At 49.2% G+C, this 24,945-nt stretch overlaps 1 protein-coding gene, 1 non-coding gene and 1 pseudogene across 2 annotated transcripts in view; all 3 read left to right on the top strand.

Annotated features, from left to right (window-relative positions):
- The window catches only part of LOC148150048 (microtubule-actin cross-linking factor 1, isoforms 6/7-like), a 374,112-nt gene that overhangs the window by 107,681 nt on the left and 241,486 nt on the right, over positions 1–24,945 (top strand). The window lies entirely within an intron of this gene.
- LOC148150051 (U2 spliceosomal RNA) lies at positions 10,602–10,775 on the top strand (annotated as a pseudogene).
- LOC148150050 (U2 spliceosomal RNA) lies at positions 20,522–20,712 on the top strand. Its single transcript, XR_015757310.1, has one exon. It is a non-coding gene; the product is annotated as a U2 spliceosomal RNA (small nuclear RNA).

Here is a 24,945-nt window from a genome sequence, read left to right as displayed (position 1 = left end):
TCTAGACACTCCCATGAGGGAAAATGTCCTCTCAGCATTTACCCTGTCGAGCCACGTAAGAATCCAATATGTTTCAATAAGATTGTGTCTCATTCATTTAAACTCAGGATCTACACTCATCTGGAGGTAGGGTTTACCGGGCTCAGTTTTACTGAAAAGCTGACCTCCGGCTAGTTCAGCAAATAGGTCGTTGAGCAAAGGGAAAGGAAACCGCCTAGCACACACCAGCAGGTGAACTGTTGCAGCATGATATTGCGGCTCCGGCACTCAATCCCTCTACGAATGAAACCTAACAGCCTTCTTAACAGCACTATCCACTTGGGTGGCAACTTTCAGGGATCTATGTACATGGGACTCCAAGATCCCTCTGCACATCCACACTACCAAGAATCTTTCCATCGACCCAGTACTCTGCCTTCCTGTTATTCTTCCCAAAGTGCATCACCTCACATTTAGCTGCATTGAACTCCATTTGCCACCTCTCAGCCCAATTCTGCAGTTTATCCAAGTCCCCCTGCAACCTGTAACATTCTTCCACACTGACCACCACTCCACCGACTTTAGCGTCGTCTGCAAATTTACTAATCCATCCACCTATGTTATGCCTGCATCTAAGTCATTTATAAAAATGACAAACAGCAGTGGTCCCAAAACAGACCCTTGTGGCACACCACTAGTAACCGGACTCCAGGCTGAATATTTTCCATCAACCACCACCCGCTGCCTTCTTTCAGAAAGCCAGTTTCTAAGCCAAGCTGCTAAATCACCCTCAGTTCCATGCCTCTGCATTTTCTCCAACAGCCTACCACGTGGAACCTTATCAAAGGCTCCCGGCGTCCTGCTTCTCTATCCCATTGAAAACAATAGCGTGCTTCTTTAGAATTCTTGATCAGTCACTCTCAGAATCTTGACAAGTGATTGCCTTCGGCCCAGTTGAGTTTGATTCTGTCCAACCACATTCTTGCCCATAAAGCTCTAAGATTTCCTTTGTTGACGCGCAGGCTGTGTCTTCAGACTGACCGTATAACTGAACGTTCCCACCGTGAAAGCACCTGTGTGTGTTCCTCGCTCAGTTTCTGAAGGTTGCAGCGCAACGTGACTCAGCCGTATCAATGAAACCGGTGTCCACCTCCATTCTTACCGGTTTGCCGTTCAGTAAGGGAGCGACCGGGGCGTCGGCAGCTATCGCCAGTATCTGTAACAACAACACCTCATTGGTTTGTGCGCCTGGGCTTTTGTCTTCTTGCCCTTTTTGTACCATTTAGGATTTCTTCCTGTACTTTCGCTGCAGGTTATTGGTACTTTCTCCCCCGAGCGCACCCACTTAATATATTCTTTTTTAATGCTGCAGTTTCTGCACACAGCTTCTTTCCAGCAGCAATTTGCTGCTGCCTGACATGTGTTTCCACAGCAGTGGCAGTTTTGTGTCTGCGTTGGTGCTTGTCCCTGGGCCACCATTTTGTGAACTCTCAGCCACCATTTTGTGAGGTGTTGACCTTCCTTGGCTGCGAGTTCCATCACGGTTGCCATTCCCAGCACTTTCATTTAAGTGTAGTCACCTTTGCGTCAGTAATCTCTTCTGGATCGCTTCACATCTTACGGCAGGCTGCTACAAAAGGTAGAGTCTCGTGGGATCTGAGGTGAGTCGGCTAGCTGGATACAAAACCGACTCGGGGCGCATTTTTCGGAAAGGAGATCAGTAACTAGTGGCGTCCCGCAGGGCTCAGTGCTAGGACCTTTGTTGTTTGTGACGTGTAAATAAATGATCTGTACAAAGAGCTGTACAAAACTCCAGTTAGGCTACAATTGGGATATCGCGCGCAATGCTGTTCGGCACACTACCAGAAGGACGTGGATGCTTTGGAGAGGGTGCAGAGAAGGTTTACCAGCACGTTGCCTGCCCTGGAGCGCTTCTGCTGTGAGGAGAGATTGAATAAACTTGGATTGTCGTCACTGCAAAGACGGAAGCTGAGGGGCGACCTGATAGTGGTCGACAGCATACTGAGAGGCATCGAAAGGGTGGGGTGGCGAGTCAGTGGGTACAGGTTCACGGTGAGAGGGGGAAAGTGAGAAGGGAAAAGTGCGGGGAAAGGTTTTCACACAGAGGATGGTGGGTGCCTGGAACGCGTTGCCAGTCGAAGCGCTGGAAGCAGGCACATTAGGAACGTGGGTTGGTACATTAGGAACTTGCAGCGTGGGTTGGTACCTGGGACTTCGATGTTGTGGCTATTACGGAGACATGGGTAGAACAGGGACAGGATTGGCTGTTGCAGGTTCCAGGGTTTAAATGTTTTAGTAGGGTCAGAGGTGGGAGTAAAAGAGGGGGAGGTGTGGCATTGCTTGTCAAAGATAGTATTACAGCTGTGGAAAGGACGATGGATGAAGACTCGCCGTCTGAGGTAGTTTGGGCTGAGGTTAGGAATAGGAAAGGTGAGCTCACCCTGTTAGTAATTTTTTACAGGCCTCCTAATCGTCCTAGAAACGTAGAAGAAAGGATTGCGAGGATGATTCAAGAGAAGAGTGAAAGTAATAGGGTGGTTGTTATGGGGGACTTTAACTTTCCTGATATTGATTGGGAAAGCTATAGCTCAAGTTCGTTAGATGGGTCAGTGTTTGTCCAATGTGTGCAGGAGGGTTTCCTGACACAATATGTAGATAGGCCAACAAGAGGTGAGGCCATACTGGATTTGGTTCTGGGTAACGAACCAGGCCAGGTGTTAGAATTAGAGGTAGGTGAGCACTTTGGGGACAGTGACCACAATTCGGTGACTTTTACTCTCGCGATGGAGAGGGATAAGTGTGCACTACAGGGCAAGAGTTATAGCTGGGGGCAGGGAAATTATGATGCGGTGAGGCATGACTTAGGATGTGTGGCTTGGAAAAGTAAGCTTCAAGACAAGGGCGTAACTGATATGTGGAGCTTGTTCAAGGAGCAACTATTGAGTGTCCTTGATAAGTATGTACCCGTCAGGCAGGGAGGAAAGGGTCGTGTGAGGGAGCCGTGGTTTAATAAGGAATTGGAATCCCTTGTTAAATGGAAGAGGGCGGCCTATGTAAAGATGAGGCGTGAAGGTTCAATTGGGGCGATTGAGAGTTATACGGTAGCCAGGAAGGACCTGAAGAGAGAGCTAAGAGCAGCAAGGAGGGGACATGAAAGGGCCTTAGTTGGTAGGATTAGGGAAAACCCTAAGGCTTTCTATAGGTATGTCAGGAATAAAAGAATGACTAGGGTAGGAATAGGTCCAGTCAAGGATAGTAGTGGGAAGTTGCGTGTGGAGGCTGAAGAGATTGGGGAGACATTGAATGAATACTTTTCGTCAGTATTCAATCAGGAACAGGACATTGTTGTCAATGTGAGTACTGAGTCACAATTAAGTAGAATGGATGGCTTTGAGGTATGTAGAGAAGAGGTGTTGGAAATTCTGGAAAGGGTGAAAATAGATAGGTCCCCTGGGCCTGATGGCATTTATCCTAGGATTCTCCGGGAAGCAAGGGAGGAGATTGCAGAGCCATTGGCCTTGATTTTTATGTCCTCGTTGTCTACAGGAGTAGTGCCAGAAGATTGGAGGCTAGCAAATGTGGTTCCCTTGTTCAAGAAGGGGAGTAGGGATAACCCTAGTAACTATTGGCTGGTGAGTCTCACTTCTGTTGTGGGCAAAATCTTAGAGAGAATTCTTCGGGATAGGATTTATGAACATCTGGATAGGAATAATGTGATCAAGGATAGTCAGCATGGTTTTGTGAAGGGCAGGTCGTGCCTCACAAACCTTATTGAATTCTTTGAGAAGGTGACTAAGGAGGTGAACGAGGGGAAAGCGGTAGATGTGGTGTATATGGATTTTAGTAAGGCGTTTGATAAGGTTCCTCATGGTGGACTACTGCAAAAAACACGGAGGTATGGCATTGAGGGTGAGTTGGAGGTTTGGATTAGGAGTTGGCTGGCTGGAAGAAGACAGAGGGTAGTAGTTGATGGCAAAGGTTCATCTTGGAGTGCCGTCACTAGCGGTGTTCCGCAAGGATCTGTTTTGGGACCATTGCTGTTTGTCATTTTTATAAATGACCTGGAGGAGGGGTTAGAAGGTTGGGTGAGCAAGTTTGCGGATGATACGAAAGTCGGAGGAGCTGTAGACAGTGAGGAAGGATGTGGCAGGTTACAGCGGGATATAGATAAGCTGCAGAACTGGGCAGAAAGGTGGCAAATGGTGTTCAATGTAGCTAAGTGTGAGGTGATTCACTTTGGTAAGAGTAATAAAAAGATGGGGTACTGGGCTAATGGACGGATACTTGGTAGTGTGGATGAGCAGAGGGATCTTGGTGTCCATGTACACAGATCTTTGAAAGTTGCCACCCAGGTAAATAGTGCGGTGAAGAAGGCATATGGCGTACTGGCTTTTATTGGTAGAGGAATTGAGTTCCGGAGTACTGAGGTCATGTTGCAGTTGTATAAGACTCTGGTGCGTCCGCATCTGGAGTATTGTGTGCAGTTTTGGTCGCCATACTATAGGAAGGATGTGGAGGCACTGGAACGGGTGCAGAGGAGGTTTACCAGGATGTTGCCTGGTATGGTAGAAAGATCATATGAGGAAAGGCTGAGGCACTTGGGGTTGTTTTCATTGGAGAAAAGAAGGTTTAGGGGTGACTTGATAGAGGTGTACAAGATGATTAGGGGTTTAGATAGGGTCGACAGTGAGAATCTTTTTCCAAGGGGGCATAGCTTTAAATTAAGGGGGGGTAGGTATAGGACAGATGTTAGGGGTAGGTTCTTTACTCAGCGAGTCGTGAGTTCATGGAATGCCCTGCCAGTAGCAGTGGTGGACTCTCCCTCATTATGGGCATTTAAGCAGGCATTGGATAGGCATATGGAGGATAGTGGGCTAGTGTAGGTTAGGTGGGCTTGGATCGGCGCAACATCGAGGGCCGAAGGGCCTGTACTGCGCTGTATTCTTCTATGTTCTATGTTTAAGGCTCACCTTGTTAGACACGTGAACGGGAGGCGGAACGGCGGGACTGAAACCACGTCTGGGCAACAAGTAGCACGTCCAAACAAGGAGTAGGAATCGGCACAGGCTCGCTGGGCCCTGTGTTATCGACCCGACGTGCCAAAGTCTCCGGCCACGTGTATAACTTTGGTGAATTTCTGCAAATACCTTGTAGACGGGGCTGTGACAGGGACCTTATTGGGGTGTCGACGATAATGAGGGCCACGGCGGGCATTTTTGCTGAGTTTGCAGATGGCACAAAGATAGCGAGAGGGACAGGTAGTTTTGAGGAAACGGGCAGGCTGCAGAAGGGCGTGGAGATGAAGGGCGAGTGGGGAAAGAAGTGACCAAGTGTGCGGTTTTGCACTTTGGTAGCAAGAACAATCGGGTAGACGATTTTCTGAACGAGGGAAAGGCTTTGCAAATCTGAAGCGCTGAGGGTCTTGGGAGTCTTAGTTCCAGGTTGTTTCATGATTAACATGCAGGTTCATCCGATGGTTCGGAAGGCAAATGCAGTGTCGGCATTCATTTCAAGCGGGCGAGAAAAAAGGAGCAGAGACGTGCTGCTGAGGCTGCATCAGACTCTGGTCTGACCACAGGTGGAATATCGGGAGCAGTTTTGTGCCCTGTACCAAAGGAAGGGATGCGCTGGTGTTGGAGGGAGTCTAGAGAAGGTTTACAAGCGTGTTCCCCCTGGGGCTGAAGGGTTTGTCACACGAGGTCTCTGGGTCTATACCCGATGGTGTTTCGAAAGGTAAGGCGGGATCTGACTGAACCTTACAGGCTACTGGGAGGCCTGGTCAGAGTGGATGTGAAGAAGATTAGATTAGATTACATTACATTACAGTGTGGAAACAGGCCCTTCGACCCAACAAGTCCACACCGACCCGCCGAAGCGCAACCCACCCATACCCCTACATTTGCCCCTTACCTAACACTACGGGCAATTTAGCATGGCCAATTCACCTGACCTGCACATCTTTGGACTGTGGGAGGAAACCGGAGCACCCGGAGGAAACCCACGCAGGCACGGGGAGAACGTGCAAACTCCACACAGTCAGTCGCCTGAGGCGGGAATTGAACCCGATGATCCCACTAGTAGGCGAGACGAGGACCTGGAAGTACAGCCTCAGGGTGAAGGGTCGTCCCTTCAGGCTGAGATGAGGTTGCATTTAAGACAGAGATAGAGAGGTTCTTGATTATAAGGGGATCAAGGGTTGTGGGGAGAGGGCAGGAGAATCGGGGTTGAGAAACCTGTGAGCCACGACCGAATGGCGGAGCGTGGGCCGAATGGCCCGATTCTGCTCCTACGTCTTATGGGCCGTCAGACCTTCCGTGGTCTTGCGGTCATGACAGAAAGCAGTTGTTTCCCAGAGGGTGGCGGCGGTCTGGAATGCACTGCTTGGGAGGGTAGCGAGGCGGGGAACCTCAAAACCTTGAAAAACTACTTGGATGAGCACTGGAAATGTCATAACCTTTCCTGGCTACGGACCAAGTGCTGGAAAGTGGGACTAGAGCAGACTTAGAGTAGCTTTGTCAGTGCGGACTCGGAGGGCCAAAGGGCCTCTTCTGTACTGTGTGACTGTGTGGGGAAGCTTTCTGATTCCCATCTGTTGATTGAGGCCGCCCCATTGATGCTTCCTGATGCGGAGCAGCCGGATGGATCCAAGTGCGCATTGAAGGTGAGAGGGTGGCAGAGAGCTTCGGAGCCTCCGTCCGTTTGGTTCAGGTTTCGTCTCGTCCTGATGCAAGCATCGATGTACGTGCTCAGTGGCTACCAATAGAGTGAAGGTGCAGTTGATCACTGACTCCACGCGTGGTGCTGCAGGTTGTAATGTCTAGACGAAAACAGAACTCGCTGCACCCTTCGGGAGAAGGGTCACTGGACTCGAAAAAGCGTTAATTCTGCTTTTTCCCCACAGATGCTGAGGTTTTGCTTACTGGGTGTTTTGCTTTATTTTGCATTTTAGACCTTGCTTTTTGATTGCACAGCCACTATCAAACCATTAGCTTGCTGTTAGCGCTGCAATTAGCACTCTTGAATCTTGATTTGCAATTCTAAGGAAGCAGACCGAATTGGAATGTTTGGAGCCGAACCAATAAAGGCTGATTTGCTGTAAATTGATCTTCACATCCCCGCCCCGTCGTGCTATTCATTTGCACGAGGTGGGTTGGGGGATGGGAGTTCACACTTTCCAAGACAAGATGGATTAGTCTGTAAGAGGTACTGTTCGTAAAGGTGAGCGAGCCGAGATTTCCTGACAGTGAGATTTTTCGGTCAGAATTCGAACCTGCTCCAATCATTTGCCTTGTGGGGAGGCAGGGATTTTTCACATTGGTAACAGCTGAGATTTTTAGAACGTCGAACAGAGCAGCGCAACAACAGGCCCTTCGGCAACTGTGAGAAACAAAACTCACTCACAATTCAGCCTGAGACAAAGCCTTGGAAACAAGAACATTTAATTCTTTACGGCCTTGCAAGAACAGGCGTTTTGCTCAAGCAATCAGGCTAGCAAAAGCGCGCGAAAACAAAACATGTAAGCATTCTTATTCAGTTTGCAAGTTGCGGAATCACGCCTCCCTTTTCCCATCCTATCATAAGCCGATTACCTCACTCGTTTTTCTCTAATTTTCCTTATCTGACTACCCTGCTGTCCTTGTCCTTGTCTGTTACAGCCTGTCTGCTATTTTATCCAGTTCCCCTTATCATACTATAAGCTTATTGTGAAATGCCCCTACTGCTACTTTTGTGGTCAGCTACAACACTTTAAAGTTATTTCTTAGTTTACAACTATTTCTTAAACAAAAACCTCTATATTCGTTAAAATCTTAGCCTTAGGTATGCTGCAAGAATCCCGCGACCGTTTGTGTAATGTTCCCCTTCCCCTCCCCCCACAACACCCCGTCACCCATCTGCAAAAACAACATCTCTAACTGCATTTCTAATCTCCCACAAACTGTCAGGGACATTTAAGCTACTGCTCGGCGAGCACACGCTGGACGGCAGTAAATTGAGGGGTGTGTAGGTTAGGTTGATCTTAGATTAAGAAAACTGCTCGGCACGACATCGTGGGCCGAAGGGCCTGTACTGTGCAATGTTCTAACTGCAGGCACATCCACACACATCAAAGACATGGAGGGCTCGGCTGAATCTATTGCTTTCTTCTCTACGTGTCACGTTTCATCGAGGTAGCGTCCTAGGCCCAAGCATCTTCAGCGAGTGGTGAGAATATGCAGTGCACTGCCTGAGAGAGAGGGTGCTGGAGGCAGATTCAATGGTGACTTTGGTCGGAGGGTCGGATACTTATCTGAAGAGAGAATATTTGCTGCAGGGCGAGTGGGACTGGGGAAGTTGCTCGTGCAGAGAGCTGATGCAGACATGACAGGCTGAATGTATCATTCAATGCGTGCAGTTCTGCAGTTGGTTACCGCCTCCTCAAAAACGCTGTGCTGGTCACGTGAGAAGTCACGTAAGCTTAGCCCTGACCCACTTGATTGGTGAGATACTGACGATCTCTACATGACCATGAGACAGTGGTTCACTGACAGGGGAAAAAAAGCAACTGCTGTAAACGGACCTGCTGCTCTCGTTAGAAATCCTGGGAGGACTACGGCGACAGGGAAACTGTCAGCAGTGATCTACAAGTCTTTGAACAGAATCAAGCTGATTGAAAACATGGAGGACAAATGGGACTTGAGGCAGTCCGCGGTATTGTAGTTATCGCTTCTCGGCCTTTTGGCTAAGATCAAGTGTCTGTTCTTATCAGGACGGGGGTCGAGTTGCGAGTCGCGAGTCATCAGAGCTAGTGGAGATCATCGCTGGATCGTGATTGGACGTTGGAGGATCGTTTGGTTGTGCTGACCTGCTATTGGTGGATCTTCATGCTGGCTTCGGCCTAACGCCAATTCAGGGACCAGCCAACCTCCGAGCTATGGCCTCAACAGCTGCGCGCAGCCCTGGGCAGGGGGTTCGAAACACCGTCCGGGTGTCTGTCAAGCAGGTGGAGGGCCGTACACCGGTGGATCGCATCCTGTTTATTAAGAAGGTATTGCTAGGATGCTGTGGGTTCGCTGCAGCAGACGTGTACTGCCTGCAGGATTTCCCTGGGGCAGGCTACTTTGATGTGACCTTCAGGAGCGTGAAGCAGTGCGAACAGCTCCTGAAGGTCTTCAAGGAGAAGGAAGGGGAGCCGCTGTTCTCCATCTTGTCGGCAACCCCATTGTGTGTGCTTCCTGCACAGAGGAGCCGGGTGGTTACAATCCATATGTACAACCCCTATGTTCCAGCGGCTGATGTCCTGACTTTCCTGGGAAGGTACGTCCAAGTTGAGGGAGAAGCCACCGACGTGATCGACCCCTTTGGGATCTGGACCAGTAAGCGACAGGTCAGAGTGACTCTGAGGGTCGATGGCAATGGGAACATTCTTCACCCACCCTCGAGCTTCGCAATTGGAGGGAACAGAGGCTACCTGACATATGCAGGGCAGCCAAAAGTGTGCCGAGCCTGCGGGAAGTCGGGACATGTGCTGGCGGATTGCAAAGTGACCATCTGCAGGAACTGCAAACAGGAGGGTCACCTGACTAAGGACTGTCAGGAAGAAAAGAGCTGCAACCTGTGCGGAGAGGCGGGCCACGTGTACAAGACCTGCCCAAGACGGGGGGGCCCCACTTACGCACAGATGGCTGGAGGTGGCAAGGCGAGCCGTGGACCCCCAAAGACCAGTAACGTCCACCTAGACAGCAGGGAAACAGAGTCTGGTGGCACCCAGAAAGAAGAACAGGCTGGAGTAGAGGAGGTGGCAGCCAGCGGAGAGACACAGCAGCTGATCCTAGCTCTCGCTGGGCAGATGGAAGCAATGGAGGAGGAGGTAATCGAGCAGGCAGAGGAGTGGATACCTGTTATAAACAGGAAGAGAAAATCCGGCCACGCCCACAAAGCCTTCGAGCAAAGGGGGAAAAGACAGCTGCACGAGGGAGGGACGGCCAGCTCTTCGGATGGGGAAGACGGGCACAAAGAACATCATCACCACCAGAAGAAGAGACAGAGTGCCGTAGATAAAGAGGAGGGCATTTCCTCCCAACCAGGAAACAACGGACCCCCTGAAGTCCACCCTCCACCCAGTGAGAACCAGGGGGTACCCACTGTCCCACAACTACAGGTAACTGAGAGCTGCGATCCTCTGACAGTCCCATTGTCAGACACAGAACTGGACGGTGCGGACCCTTGCCTTGGCTCAATGACACCAGAGCAGGTAAATGACCCCAGTGAGGGCCTGGATAGCTACCTCAGCCCAGCGAAGGTCCAGCAGTTTGTGCACACCATGGGGATGCAGACAGCTACCCCAGAGACAGGACAGTCAAATGGACAATGGTAACCCCATAAACTGGGGGTTAAAGACGTTTTTCCTTTGCTCTCATATAACAGGGCACCCACTCAGTAGGTGGGTTCCGCTGAAGCCACAGCTAAATAATAAGAGACTGGATGGTTAATGAAGGGAACTGTAAATAGGATAACTGTAAATTTGAGTAATTCAATCTGTTCTTTACGACATGGAATGTATATATTTATGAACGATATGACAAATTGTACAAGTACCAAAGATTTATTTATATGAATAAAGTATATTTTGAAATAAAAAAAAATCTGTTCTTATCAGTTTAATATCTGATACGTCCCTTATCTGGGGACCATATATTAAATTGATTTTTGGAGCAGGGAGATGGAATAGGGGCTTGCTCCGTCCACTCCACGCATCGACCTGGTATTGCAGTACCTCCGGGAACGGTGCACCCCTCATCTATAAATCTAAAAACAGCTTCATGTTTATAACTCAGGCTTTCGGTGCTTTGTGTCTGCTGGATGGGTTTGAGTACCAAGTGCTTCATTTCTCACACCTCACATCCAACCGGGCGTGAGTCGATTCAAACTCGTCTGTTCTAAGGTGGCTGCTCAGCTCCCGCTCCCTATCCTTCTCTCGCCATCTCTGTCTCTTGCGCACCTTGACACTTGCTCTCAATGTCATCCCCTCGGACCCCTGCTGCGTGCTGCACCTTCCCGCCAACGCCGGGCCCCGATCACACCACATGGTGTCAGAATTTGGGAGTCGCAGCAACCGTAGCTGCCCACCAGCTTTTCATACTCGCGAGCGACATTTCAGAAAAACAAGAGAAGGTCAACTGTGCTACGTTGCTGCATGCTGCTGGGGATGAAGCTATCTCGGGGTTCAGTCGTTTTGATTTTGATGACTTGAAAGAGAGATTTCGAGAACACTGTGAGCTAGGACAAAAATCATCGGGACGTATTTAAGGCACATGCTTTTCATCAGACTGCAAGGGCAGGCGGAATCGATAGGTACGTATGTGACTGACCGGAAAAACGAGGCAAAGGACTGTGAGTTTCAGCCATTTTCCGATTCACGGAGCCGCGACAGAATCGTGTGTGCTATCACGAATGACTGAGTCAGAGGCAGGTTACTCAGAGAGTCAATTCTCACTGGGAAAAGCAAAGAGACAGCACTAACTCGACAACAGCACGTGAGAAAACGTAGAACAAACAAACCAATGTTTGCTGACCGGAACTGGCCTGGAAAGATAATAAGGCAGGTAGGAGCACTGCAGATTATCCGGCACCTGGGCTGTGTACGCAGGGACTGGCACAACACCCCCTTGCCTTCTTTTGCACTTAGAATGCTGCCAGTTCTGGCTGAGGCAGCAAAGTCAGTCTCACACAAGCAGCGTGTGCCAGCTGTCTGTGACAACAAATTCCAAAGACTCACAACCCTCTGAGAGAAGACGTTTCTCCTGATCTCACTCTTAAATTGGTGCCTCTTTATTCTGTTCAGTTCTAGACACTCCCATGAGGGAAAATGTCCTCTCAGCATTTACCCTGTCGAGCCACGTAAGAATCCAATATGTTTCAATAAGATTGTGTCTCATTCATTTAAACTCAGGATCTACACTCATCTGGAGGTAGGGTTTACCGGGCTCAGTTTTACTGAAAAGCTGACCTCCGGCTAGTTCAGCAAATAGGTCGTTGAGCAAAGGGAAAGGAAACCGCCTAGCACACACCAGCAGGTGAACTGTTGCAGCATGATATTGCGGCTCCGGCACTCAATCCCTCTACGAATGAAACCTAACAGCCTTCTTAACAGCACTATCCACTTGGGTGGCAACTTTCAGGGATCTATGTACATGGGACTCCAAGATCCCTCTGCACATCCACACTACCAAGAATCTTTCCATCGACCCAGTACTCTGCCTTCCTGTTATTCTTCCCAAAGTGCATCACCTCACATTTAGCTGCATTGAACTCCATTTGCCACCTCTCAGCCCAATTCTGCAGTTTATCCAAGTCCCCCTGCAACCTGTAACATTCTTCCACACTGACCACCACTCCACCGACTTTAGCGTCGTCTGCAAATTTACTAATCCATCCACCTATGTTATGCCTGCATCTAAGTCATTTATAAAAATGACAAACAGCAGTGGTCCCAAAACAGACCCTTGTGGCACACCACTAGTAACCGGACTCCAGGCTGAATATTTTCCATCAACCACCACCCGCTGCCTTCTTTCAGAAAGCCAGTTTCTAAGCCAAGCTGCTAAATCACCCTCAGTTCCATGCCTCTGCATTTTCTCCAACAGCCTACCACGTGGAACCTTATCAAAGGCTCCCGGCGTCCTGCTTCTCTATCCCATTGAAAACAATAGCGTGCTTCTTTAGAATTCTTGATCAGTCACTCTCAGAATCTTGACAAGTGATTGCCTTCGGCCCAGTTGAGTTTGATTCTGTCCAACCACATTCTTGCCCATAAAGCTCTAAGATTTCCTTTGTTGACGCGCAGGCTGTGTCTTCAGACTGACCGTATAACTGAACGTTCCCACCGTGAAAGCACCTGTGTGTGTTCCTCGCTCAGTTTCTGAAGGTTGCAGCGCAACGTGACTCAGCCGTATCAATGAAACCGGTGTCCACCTCCATTCTTACCGGTTTGCCGTTCAGTAAGGGAGCGACCGGGGCGTCGGCAGCTATCGCCAGTATCTGTAACAACAACACCTCATTGGTTTGTGCGCCTGGGCTTTTGTCTTCTTGCCCTTTTTGTACCATTTAGGATTTCTTCCTGTACTTTCGCTGCAGGTTATTGGTACTTTCTCCCCCGAGCGCACCCACTTAATATATTCTTTTTTAATGCTGCAGTTTCTGCACACAGCTTCTTTCCAGCAGCAATTTGCTGCTGCCTGACATGTGTTTCCACAGCAGTGGCAGTTTTGTGTCTGCGTTGGTGCTTGTCCCTGGGCCACCATTTTGTGAACTCTCAGCCACCATTTTGTGAGGTGTTGACCTTCCTTGGCTGCGAGTTCCATCACGGTTGCCATTCCCAGCACTTTCATTTAAGTGTAGTCACCTTTGCGTCAGTAATCTCTTCTGGATCGCTTCACATCTTACGGCAGGCTGCTACAAAAGGTAGAGTCTCGTGGGATCTGAGGTGAGTCGGCTAGCTGGATACAAAACCGACTCGGGGCGCATTTTTCGGAAAGGAGATCAGTAACTAGTGGCGTCCCGCAGGGCTCAGTGCTAGGACCTTTGTTGTTTGTGACGTGTAAATAAATGATCTGTACAAAGAGCTGTACAAAACTCCAGTTAGGCTACAATTGGGATATCGCGCGCAATGCTGTTCGGCACACTACCAGAAGGACGTGGATGCTTTGGAGAGGGTGCAGAGAAGGTTTACCAGCACGTTGCCTGCCCTGGAGCGCTTCTGCTGTGAGGAGAGATTGAATAAACTTGGATTGTCGTCACTGCAAAGACGGAAGCTGAGGGGCGACCTGATAGTGGTCGACAGCATACTGAGAGGCATCGAAAGGGTGGGGTGGCGAGTCAGTGGGTACAGGTTCACGGTGAGAGGGGGAAAGTGAGAAGGGAAAAGTGCGGGGAAAGGTTTTCACACAGAGGATGGTGGGTGCCTGGAACGCGTTGCCAGTCGAAGCGCTGGAAGCAGGCACATTAGGAACGTGGGTTGGTACATTAGGAACTTGCAGCGTGGGTTGGTACCTGGGACTTCGATGTTGTGGCTATTACGGAGACATGGGTAGAACAGGGACAGGATTGGCTGTTGCAGGTTCCAGGGTTTAAATGTTTTAGTAGGGTCAGAGGTGGGGGTAAAAGAGGGGGAGGTGTGGCATTGCTTGTCAAAGATAGTATTACAGCTGTGGAAAGGACGATGGATGAAGACTCGCCGTCTGAGGTAGTTTGGGCTGAGGTTAGGAATAGGAAAGGTGAGCTCACCCTGTTAGTAATTTTTTACAGGCCTCCTAATAGTCCTAGAAACGTAGAAGAAAGGATTGCGAGGATGATTCAAGAGAAGAGTGAAAGTAATAGGGTGGTTGTTATGGGGGACTTTAACTTTCCTGATATTGATTGGGAAAGCTATAGCTCAAGTTCGTTAGATGGGTCAGTGTTTGTCCAATGTGTGCAGGAGGGTTTCCTGACACAATATGTAGATAGGCCAACAAGAGGTGAGGCCATACTGGATTTGGTTCTGGGTAACGAACCAGGCCAGGTGTTAGAATTAGAGGTAGGTGAGCACTTTGGGGACAGTGACCACAATTCGGTGACTTTTACTCTCGCGATGGAGAGGGATAAGTGTGCACTACAGGGCAAGAGTTATAGCTGGGGGCAGGGAAATTATGATGCGGTGAGGCATGACTTAGGATGTGTGGCTTGGAAAAGTAAGCTTCAAGACAAGGGCGTAACTGATATGTGGAGCTTGTTCAAGGAGCAACTATTGAGTGTCCTTGATAAGTATGTACCCGTCAGGCAGGGAGGAAAGGGTCGTGTGAGGGAGCCGTGGTTTAATAAGGAATTGGAATCCCTTGTTAAATGGAAGAGGGCGGCCTATGTAAAGATGAGGCGTGAAGGTTCAATTGGGGCGATTGAGAGTTATACGGTAGCCAGGAAGGACCTGAAGAGAGAGCTAAGAGCAGCAAGGAGGGGACATGAAAGGGCCTTAGTTGGTAGGATTAGGGAAAACCCTAAGGCTTTCTATAGGTATGTCAGGAATAAAAGAATGACTAGGGTAGGAATAGGTCCAGTCAAGGATAGTAGTGGGAAGTTGCGTGTGGAGGCTGAAGAGATTGGGGAGACATTGAATGAATACTTTTCGTCAGTATTCAATCAGGAACAGGACATTGTTGTCAATGTGAGTACTGAGTCACAATTAAGTAGAATGGATGGCTTTGAGGTATGTAGAGAAGAGGTGTTGGAAATTCTGGAAAGGGTGAAAATAGATAGGTCCCCTGGGCCTGATGGCATTTATCCTAGGATTCTCCGGGAAGCAAGGGAGGAGATTGCAGAGCCATTGGCCTTGATTTTTATGTCCTCGTTGTCTACAGGAGTAGTGCCAGAAGATTGGAGGCTAGCAAATGTGGTTCCCTTGTTCAAGAAGGGGAGTAGGGATAACCCTAGTAACTATTGGCTGGTGAGTCTCACTTCTGTTGTGGGCAAAATCTTAGAGAGAATTCTTCGGGATAGGATTTATAAACATCTGGATAGGAATAATGTGATCAAGGATAGTCAGCATGGTTTTGTGAAGGGCAGGTCGTGCCTCACAAACCTTATTGAATTCTTTGAGAAGGTGACTAAGGAGGTGAACGAGGGGAAAGCGGTAGATGTGGTGTATATGGATTTTAGTAAGGCGTTTGATAAGGTTCCTCATGGTGGACTACTGCAAAAAACACGGAGGTATGGCATTGAGGGTGAGTTGGAGGTTTGGATTAGGAGTTGGCTGGCTGGAAGAAGACAGAGGGTAGTAGTTGATGGCAAAGGTTCATCTTGGAGTGCCGTCACTAGCGGTGTTCCGCAAGGATCTGTTTTGGGACCATTGCTGTTTGTCATTTTTATAAATGACCTGGAGGAGGGGTTAGAAGGTTGGGTGAGCAAGTTTGCGGATGATACGAAAGTCGGAGGAGCTGTAGACAGTGAGGAAGGATGTGGCAGGTTACAGCGGGATATAGATAAGCTGCAGAACTGGGCAGAAAGGTGGCAAATGGCGTTCAATGTAGCTAAGTGTGAGGTGATTCACTTTGGTAAGAGTAATAAAAAGATGGGGTACTGGGCTAATGGACGGATACTTGGTAGTGTGGATGAGCAGAGGGATCTTGGTGTCCATGTACACAGATCTTTGAAAGTTGCCACCCAGGTAAATAGTGCGGTGAAGAAGGCATATGGCGTACTGGCTTTTATTGGTAGAGGAATTGAGTTCCGGAGTACTGAGGTCATGTTGCAGTTGTATAAGACTCTGGTGCGTCCGCATCTGGAGTATTGTGTGCAGTTTTGGTCGCCATACTATAGGAAGGATGTGGAGGCACTGGAACGGGTGCAGAGGAGGTTTACCAGGATGTTGCCTGGTATGGTAGAAAGATCATATGAGGAAAGGCTGAGGCACTTGGGGTTGTTTTCATTGGAGAAAAGAAGGTTTAGGGGTGACTTGATAGAGGTGTACAAGATGATTAGGGGTTTAGATAGGGTCGACAGTGAGAATCTTTTTCCAAGGGGGCATAGCTTTAAATTAAGGGGGGGTAGGTATAGGACAGATGTTAGGGGTAGGTTCTTTACTCAGCGAGTCGTGAGTTCATGGAATGCCCTGCCAGTAGCAGTGGTGGACTCTCCCTCATTATGGGCATTTAAGCAGGCATTGGATAGGCATATGGAGGATAGTGGGCTAGTGTAGGTTAGGTGGGCTTGGATCGGCGCAACATCGAGGGCCGAAGGGCCTGTACTGCGCTGTATTCTTCTATGTTCTATGTTTAAGGCTCACCTTGTTAGACACGTGAACGGGAGGCGGAACGGCGGGACTGAAACCACGTCTGGGCAACAAGTAGCACGTCCAAACAAGGAGTAGGAATCGGCACAGGCTCGCTGGGCCCTGTGTTATCGACCCGACGTGCCAAAGTCTCCGGCCACGTGTATAACTTTGGTGAATTTCTGCAAATACCTTGTAGACGGGGCTGTGACAGGGACCTTATTGGGGTGTCGACGATAATGAGGGCCACGGCGGGCATTTTTGCTGAGTTTGCAGATGGCACAAAGATAGCGAGAGGGACAGGTAGTTTTGAGGAAACGGGCAGGCTGCAGAAGGGCGTGGAGATGAAGGGCGAGTGGGGAAAGAAGTGACCAAGTGTGCGGTTTTGCACTTTGGTAGCAAGAACAATCGGGTAGACGATTTTCTGAACGAGGGAAAGGCTTTGCAAATCTGAAGCGCTGAGGGTCTTGGGAGTCTTAGTTCCAGGTTGTTTCATGATTAACATGCAGGTTCATCCGATGGTTCGGAAGGCAAATGCAGTGTCGGCATTCATTTCAAGCGGGCGAGAAAAAAGGAGCAGAGACGTGCTGCTGAGGCTGCATCAGACTCTGGTCTGACCACAGGTGGAATATCGGGAGCAGTTTTGTGCCCTGTACCAAAGGAAGGGATGCGCTGGTGTTGGAGGGAGTCTAGAGAAGGTTTACAAGCGTGTTCCCCCTGGGGCTGAAGGGTTTGTCACACGAGGTCTCTGGGTCTATACCCGATGGTGTTTCGAAAGGTAAGGCGGGATCTGACTGAACCTTACAGGCTACTGGGAGGCCTGGTCAGAGTGGATGTGAAGAAGATTAGATTAGATTACATTACATTACAGTGTGGAAACAGGCCCTTCGACCCAACAAGTCCACACCGACCCGCCGAAGCGCAACCCACCCATACCCCTACATTTGCCCCTTACCTAACACTACGGGCAATTTAGCATGGCCAATTCACCTGACCTGCACATCTTTGGACTGTGGGAGGAAACCGGAGCACCCGGAGGAAACCCACGCAGGCACGGGGAGAACGTGCAAACTCCACACAGTCAGTCGCCTGAGGCGGGAATTGAACCCGATGATCCCACTAGTAGGCGAGACGAGGACCTGGAAGTACAGCCTCAGGGTGAAGGGTCGTCCCTTCAGGCTGAGATGAGGTTGCATTTAAGACAGAGATAGAGAGGTTCTTGATTATAAGGGGATCAAGGGTTGTGGGGAGAGGGCAGGAGAATCGGGGTTGAGAAACCTGTGAGCCACGACCGAATGGCGGAGCGTGGGCCGAATGGCCCGATTCTGCTCCTACGTCTTATGGGCCGTCAGACCTTCCGTGGTCTTGCGGTCATGACAGAAAGCAGTTGTTTCCCAGAGGGTGGCGGCGGTCTGGAATGCACTGCTTGGGAGGGTAGCGAGGCGGGGAACCTCAAAACCTTGAAAAACTACTTGGATGAGCACTGGAAATGTCATAACCTTTCCTGGCTACGGACCAAGTGCTGGAAAGTGGGACTAGAGCAGACTTAGAGTAGCTTTGTCAGTGCGGACTCGGAGGGCCAAAGGGCCTCTTCTGTACTGTGTGACTGTGTGGGGAAGCTTTCTGATTCCCATCTGTTGATTGAGGCCGCCCCATTGATGCTTCCTGATGCGGAGCAGCCGGATGGATCCAAGTGCGCATTGAAGGTGAGAGGGTGGCAGAGAGCTTCGGAGCCTCCGTCCGTTTGGTTCAGGTTTCGTCTCGTCCTGATGCAAGCATCGATGTACGTGCTCAGTGGCTACCAATAGAGTGAAGGTGCAGTTGATCACTGACTCCACGCGTGGTGCTGCAGGTTGTAATGTCTAGACGAAAACAGAACTCGCTGCACCCTTCGGGAGAAGGGTCACTGGACTCGAAAAAGCGTTAATTCTGCTTTTTCCCCACAGATGCTGAGGTTTTGCTTACTGGGTGTTTTGCTTTATTTTGCATTTTAGACCTTGCTTTTTGATTGCACAGCCACTATCAAACCATTAGCTTGCTGTTAGCGCTGCAATTAGCACTCTTGAATCTTGATTTGCAATTCTAAGGAAGCAGACCGAATTGGAATGTTTGGAGCCGAACCAATAAAGGCTGATTTGCTGTAAATTGATCTTCACATCCCCGCCCCGTCGTGCTATTCATTTGCACGAGGTGGGTTGGGGGATGGGAGTTCACACTTTCCAAGACAAGATGGATTAGTCTGTAAGAGGTACTGTTCGTAAAGGTGAGCGAGCCGAGATTTCCTGACAGTGAGATTTTTCGGTCAGAATTCGAACCTGCTCCAATCATTTGCCTTGTGGGGAGGCAGGGATTTTTCACATTGGTAACAGCTGAGATTTTTAGAACGTCGAACAGAGCAGCGCAACAACAGGCCCTTCGGCAACTGTGAGAAACAAAACTCACTCACAATTCAGCCTGAGACAAAGCCTTGGAAACAAGAACATTTAATTCTTTACGGCCTTGCAAGAACAGGCGTTTTGCTCAAGCAATCAGGCTAGCAAAAGCGCGCGAAAACAAAACATGTAAGCATTCTTATTCAGTTTGCAAGTTGCGGAATCACGCCTCCCTTTTCCCATCCTATCATAAGCCGATTACCTCACTCGTTTTTCTCTAATTTTCCTTATCTGACTACCCTGCTGTCCTTGTCCTTGTCTGTTACAGCCTGTCTGCTATTTTATCCAGTTCCCCTTATCATACTATAAGCTTATTGTGAAATGCCCCTACTGCTACTTTTGTGGTCAGCTACAACACTTTAAAGTTATTTCTTAGTTTACAACTATTTCTTAAACAAAAACCTCTATATTCGTTAAAATCTTAGCCTTAGGTATGCTGCAAGAATCCCGCGACCGTTTGTGTAATGTTCCCCTTCCCCTCCCCCCACAACACCCCGTCACCCATCTGCAAAAACAACATCTCTAACTGCATTTCTAATCTCCCACAAACTGTCAGGGACATTTAAGCTACTGCTCGGCGAGCACACGCTGGACGGCAGTAAATTGAGGGGTGTGTAGGTTAGGTTGATCTTAGATTAAGAAAACTGCTCGGCACGACATCGTGGGCCGAAGGGCCTGTACTGTGCAATGTTCTAACTGCAGGCACATCCACACACATCAAAGACATGGAGGGCTCGGCTGAATCTATTGCTTTCTTCTCTACGTGTCACGTTTCATCGAGGTAGCGTCCTAGGCCCAAGCATCTTCAGCGAGTGGTGAGAATATGCAGTGCACTGCCTGAGAGAGAGGGTGCTGGAGGCAGATTCAATGGTGACTTTGGTCGGAGGGTCGGATACTTATCTGAAGAGAGAATATTTGCTGCAGGGCGAGTGGGACTGGGGAAGTTGCTCGTGCAGAGAGCTGATGCAGACATGACAGGCTGAATGTATCATTCAATGCGTGCAGTTCTGCAGTTGGTTACCGCCTCCTCAAAAACGCTGTGCTGGTCACGTGAGAAGTCACGTAAGCTTAGCCCTGACCCACTTGATTGGTGAGATACTGACGATCTCTACATGACCATGAGACAGTGGTTCACTGACAGGGGAAAAAAAGCAACTGCTGTAAACGGACCTGCTGCTCTCGTTAGAAATCCTGGGAGGACTACGGCGACAGGGAAACTGTCAGCAGTGATCTACAAGTCTTTGAACAGAATCAAGCTGATTGAAAACATGGAGGACAAATGGGACTTGAGGCAGTCCGCGGTATTGTAGTTATCGCTTCTCGGCCTTTTGGCTAAGATCAAGTGTAGTATCTGTTCTTATCAGTTTAATATCTGATACGTCCCTTATCTGGGGACCATATATTAAATTGATTTTTGGAGCAGGGAGATGGAATAGGGGCTTGCTCCGTCCACTCCACGCATCGACCTGGTATTGCAGTACCTCCGGGAACGGTGCACCCCTCATCTATAAATCTAAAAACAGCTTCATGTTTATAACTCAGGCTTTCGGTGCTTTGTGTCTGCTGGATGGGTTTGAGTACCAAGTGCTTCATTTCTCACACCTCACATCCAACCGGGCGTGAGTCGATTCAAACTCGTCTGTTCTAAGGTGGCTGCTCAGCTCCCGCTCCCTATCCTTCTCTCGCCATCTCTGTCTCTTGCGCACCTTGACACTTGCTCTCAATGTCATCCCCTCGGACCCCTGCTGCGTGCTGCACCTTCCCGCCAACGCCGGGCCCCGATCACACCACATGGTGTCAGAATTTGGGAGTCGCAGCAACCGTAGCTGCCCACCAGCTTTTCATACTCGCGAGCGACATTTCAGAAAAACAAGAGAAGGTCAACTGTGCTACGTTGCTGCATGCTGCTGGGGATGAAGCTATCTCGGGGTTCAGTCGTTTTGATTTTGATGACTTGAAAGAGAGATTTCGAGAACACTGTGAGCTAGGACAAAAATCATCGGGACGTATTTAAGGCACATGCTTTTCATCAGACTGCAAGGGCAGGCGGAATCGATAGGTACGTATGTGACTGACCGGAAAAACGAGGCAAAGGACTGTGAGTTTCAGCCATTTTCCGATTCACGGAGCCGCGACAGAATCGTGTGTGCTATCACGAATGACTGAGTCAGAGGCAGGTTACTCAGAGAGTCAATTCTCACTGGGAAAAGCAAAGAGACAGCACTAACTCGACAACAGCACGTGAGAAAACGTAGAACAAACAAACCAATGTTTGCTGACCGGAACTGGCCTGGAAAGATAATAAGGCAGGTAGGAGCACTGCAGATTATCCGGCACCTGGGCTGTGTACGCAGGGACTGGCACAACACCCCCTTGCCTTCTTTTGCACTTAGAATGCTGCCAGTTCTGGCTGAGGCAGCAAAGTCAGTCTCACACAAGCAGCGTGTGCCAGCTGTCTGTGACAACAAATTCCAAAGACTCACAACCCTCTGAGAGAAGACGTTTCTCCTGATCTCACTCTTAAATTGGTGCCTCTTTATTCTGTTCAGTTCTAGACACTCCCATGAGGGAAAATGTCCTCTCAGCATTTACCCTGTCGAGCCACGTAAGAATCCAATATGTTTCAATAAGATTGTGTCTCATTCATTTAAACTCAGGATCTACACTCATCTGGAGGTAGGGTTTACCGGGCTCAGTTTTACTGAAAAGCTGACCTCCGGCTAGTTCAGCAAATAGGTCGTTGAGCAAAGGGAAAGGAAACCGCCTAGCACACACCAGCAGGTGAACTGTTGCAGCATGATATTGCGGCTCCGGCACTCAATCCCTCTACGAATGAAACCTAACAGCCTTCTTAACAGCACTATCCACTTGGGTGGCAACTTTCAGGGATCTATGTACATGGGACTCCAAGATCCCTCTGCACATCCACACTACCAAGAATCTTTCCATCGACCCAGTACTCTGCCTTCCTGTTATTCTTCCCAAAGTGCATCACCTCACATTTAGCTGCATTGAACTCCATTTGCCACCTCTCAGCCCAATTCTGCAGTTTATCCAAGTCCCCCTGCAACCTGTAACATTCTTCCACACTGACCACCACTCCACCGACTTTAGCGTCGTCTGCAAATTTACTAATCCATCCACCTATGTTATGCCTGCATCTAAGTCATTTATAAAAATGACAAACAGCAGTGGTCCCAAAACAGACCCTTGTGGCACACCACTAGTAACCGGACTCCAGGCTGAATATTTTCCATCAACCACCACCCGCTGCCTTCTTTCAGAAAGCCAGTTTCTAAGCCAAGCTGCTAAATCACCCTCAGTTCCATGCCTCTGCATTTTCTCCAACAGCCTACCACGTGGAACCTTATCAAAGGCTCCCGGCGTCCTGCTTCTCTATCCCATTGAAAACAATAGCGTGCTTCTTTAGAATTCTTGATCAGTCACTCTCAGAATCTTGACAAGTGATTGCCTTCGGCCCAGTTGAGTTTGATTCTGTCCAACCACATTCTTGCCCATAAAGCTCTAAGATTTCCTTTGTTGACGCGCAGGCTGTGTCTTCAGACTGACCGTATAACTGAACGTTCCCACCGTGAAAGCACCTGTGTGTGTTCCTCGCTCAGTTTCTGAAGGTTGCAGCGCAACGTGACTCAGCCGTATCAATGAAACCGGTGTCCACCTCCATTCTTACCGGTTTGCCGTTCAGTAAGGGAGCGACCGGGGCGTCGGCAGCTATCGCCAGTATCTGTAACAACAACACCTCATTGGTTTGTGCGCCTGGGCTTTTGTCTTCTTGCCCTTTTTGTACCATTTAGGATTTCTTCCTGTACTTTCGCTGCAGGTTATTGGTACTTTCTCCCCCGAGCGCACCCACTTAATATATTCTTTTTTAATGCTGCAGTTTCTGCACACAGCTTCTTTCCAGCAGCAATTTGCTGCTGCCTGACATGTGTTTCCACAGCAGTGGCAGTTTTGTGTCTGCGTTGGTGCTTGTCCCTGGGCCACCATTTTGTGAACTCTCAGCCACCATTTTGTGAGGTGTTGACCTTCCTTGGCTGCGAGTTCCATCACGGTTGCCATTCCCAGCACTTTCATTTAAGTGTAGTCACCTTTGCGTCAGTAATCTCTTCTGGATCGCTTCACATCTTACGGCAGGCTGCTACAAAAGGTAGAGTCTCGTGGGATCTGAGGTGAGTCGGCTAGCTGGATACAAAACCGACTCGGGGCGCATTTTTCGGAAAGGAGATCAGTAACTAGTGGCGTCCCGCAGGGCTCAGTGCTAGGACCTTTGTTGTTTGTGACGTGTAAATAAATGATCTGTACAAAGAGCTGTACAAAACTCCAGTTAGGCTACAATTGGGATATCGCGCGCAATGCTGTTCGGCACACTACCAGAAGGACGTGGATGCTTTGGAGAGGGTGCAGAGAAGGTTTACCAGCACGTTGCCTGCCCTGGAGCGCTTCTGCTGTGAGGAGAGATTGAATAAACTTGGATTGTCGTCACTGCAAAGACGGAAGCTGAGGGGCGACCTGATAGTGGTCGACAGCATACTGAGAGGCATCGAAAGGGTGGGGTGGCGAGTCAGTGGGTACAGGTTCACGGTGAGAGGGGGAAAGTGAGAAGGGAAAAGTGCGGGGAAAGGTTTTCACACAGAGGATGGTGGGTGCCTGGAACGCGTTGCCAGTCGAAGCGCTGGAAGCAGGCACATTAGGAACGTGGGTTGGTACATTAGGAACTTGCAGCGTGGGTTGGTACCTGGGACTTCGATGTTGTGGCTATTACGGAGACATGGGTAGAACAGGGACAGGATTGGCTGTTGCAGGTTCCAGGGTTTAAATGTTTTAGTAGGGTCAGAGGTGGGGGTAAAAGAGGGGGAGGTGTGGCATTGCTTGTCAAAGATAGTATTACAGCTGTGGAAAGGACGATGGATGAAGACTCGCCGTCTGAGGTAGTTTGGGCTGAGGTTAGGAATAGGAAAGGTGAGCTCACCCTGTTAGTAATTTTTTACAGGCCTCCTAATAGTCCTAGAAACGTAGAAGAAAGGATTGCGAGGATGATTCAAGAGAAGAGTGAAAGTAATAGGGTGGTTGTTATGGGGGACTTTAACTTTCCTGATATTGATTGGGAAAGCTATAGCTCAAGTTCGTTAGATGGGTCAGTGTTTGTCCAATGTGTGCAGGAGGGTTTCCTGACACAATATGTAGATAGGCCAACAAGAGGTGAGGCCATACTGGATTTGGTTCTGGGTAACGAACCAGGCCAGGTGTTAGAATTAGAGGTAGGTGAGCACTTTGGGGACAGTGACCACAATTCGGTGACTTTTACTCTCGCGATGGAGAGGGATAAGTGTGCACTACAGGGCAAGAGTTATAGCTGGGGGCAGGGAAATTATGATGCGGTGAGGCATGACTTAGGATGTGTGGCTTGGAAAAGTAAGCTTCAAGACAAGGGCGTAACTGATATGTGGAGCTTGTTCAAGGAGCAACTATTGAGTGTCCTTGATAAGTATGTACCCGTCAGGCAGGGAGGAAAGGGTCGTGTGAGGGAGCCGTGGTTTAATAAGGAATTGGAATCCCTTGTTAAATGGAAGAGGGCGGCCTATGTAAAGATGAGGCGTGAAGGTTCAATTGGGGCGATTGAGAGTTATACGGTAGCCAGGAAGGACCTGAAGAGAGAGCTAAGAGCAGCAAGGAGGGGACATGAAAGGGCCTTAGTTGGTAGGATTAGGGAAAACC

Source organism: Chiloscyllium plagiosum, unplaced genomic scaffold (genome assembly GCF_037043375.1).
Source record: "Chiloscyllium plagiosum isolate Xiang-an unplaced genomic scaffold, Cpla_swu_hap1 HiC_scaffold_5, whole genome shotgun sequence".
Lineage (NCBI taxonomy): Eukaryota > Metazoa > Chordata > Chondrichthyes > Orectolobiformes > Hemiscylliidae > Chiloscyllium > Chiloscyllium plagiosum.
Note: the sequence above shows the minus strand (reverse complement) of the source record. Positions and strands in the feature narration are given on the sequence as shown.